Genomic DNA, 1,498 nt, shown 5'->3' on the forward strand with positions numbered 1-1,498 from the left:
TTAGTCTCCAGAGAGACACCGTTGCTCTTGAGTACTTTAGAGAGGTCCCTAACTGCAGGCTTTCCCATCTTATTACATTCTTTATTATTTCTTCTTGGCAACAGTACAATTTTAAATATTAATCCATTTTCATTTATACAGGAGTCCGTATCTGGCTTATCTCTTTGAATGTTCATTCAATCTCAGCATCAGATACTGAGTTTAGCTCTAAGTTTTCTTTGTTATTTTGTTGTTTTGGGGCTCTCATCACTTTTTCCCCTGGATTTAGAACCAGCATATATAATTATGAAAATAAACAAACAAATATCACTTAGAGTTTTCACTTAATTACACTGAATTAATGAACTGAATTTTCACTTGAGAAAATAAAATGAGTTTCTAAACCAGAAATAGTACTAATCTCCTTTCTGGTAAACACCTATAAACAACAATAAACTTTGATATATAACCCATACATAATCATGCACACTTAACATCTTTGGTACCAGCAGTGAGGAAATAAGGAGACACATTTGACTGGGAATATCTACAGTTAGGGACCTTTCCAAATTTTTGAGAAGTAGTGATGCCAGTTTGAGAACTGACACAATTTTTCTGATTATTTGCTTTGCATCTGAAAGATGGACAATGAATAAGGAAGAGAATAGAATTGACACCTTTGAGGTGTGGTGCTGGAGAAGAGCACTGAACATCACATAGATCCAAGAGAACAAACAGATAGGTCTTGGAGAGGGTGCAGCCGGAGTGCTCTTTGGAGGCAAGAATAATGAGGCTTCGCCTCACATACTTTGCACATGTTGTAAGAAGGAGCTATTGTTTGGAGAAGGACATGCTGCTGGGAAAAGTGGAGTGTCAGCGAAGGAAAACCCTTGACCACGTGGACTAAAACAGTCACTCCTTCAATGAGTTCCTGCATGTCAGGAATTGTGAGGATGGTGTAAGATAAAACAGGGTCCAGATGTTTTCTTCACGAAGTTGTCATATTCAGCTTAACAGCACCTAACAATAATAACTACAACAACAACAATAATCTTGCAGTCAACTAAATAGATTTATGTAAATTTGGGAGCTCTGGCTGTCCAGTGGTAGGGAACTATGTCGCAATCCCCAAAACAAGCTGTCTGAATCTACCAATTGCTCTGTGGGAGAAGGATGGGCAGTCTCCTGTGTGATTTATTGTCTCTGAACACTAGCTAGGTCAGCTTAGTCAGTTCTGACCTGACTGCACACAACAACAACATCAGGTAAATTTTTTGTTTTGTTATAAATAATAAATTTGTATGATATTTAAATTTAGGTAATCCTATATATTAACAGAGAACCACTAGAAATAAAATCTGGATCTGGTAAAGGCTATGGCACTGGGGACATCATAGCCAATGTCAAATTGATCTTGGCTGAATGAAGAGAGTATCAGAAGAATATCTATCTGTCTTTTATTGACTATGCAGAGACATTTGAGTGTATTGATCAAACAGATTTTGGTTAATCTTGAGAA

This window comes from Elephantulus edwardii, unplaced genomic scaffold, assembly GCF_000299155.1.
Source record: "Elephantulus edwardii isolate Elephantulus edwardi_28Jun2011 unplaced genomic scaffold, EleEdw1.0 scaffold00300, whole genome shotgun sequence".
NCBI classification, from domain to species: Eukaryota; Metazoa; Chordata; class Mammalia; order Macroscelidea; family Macroscelididae; genus Elephantulus; species Elephantulus edwardii.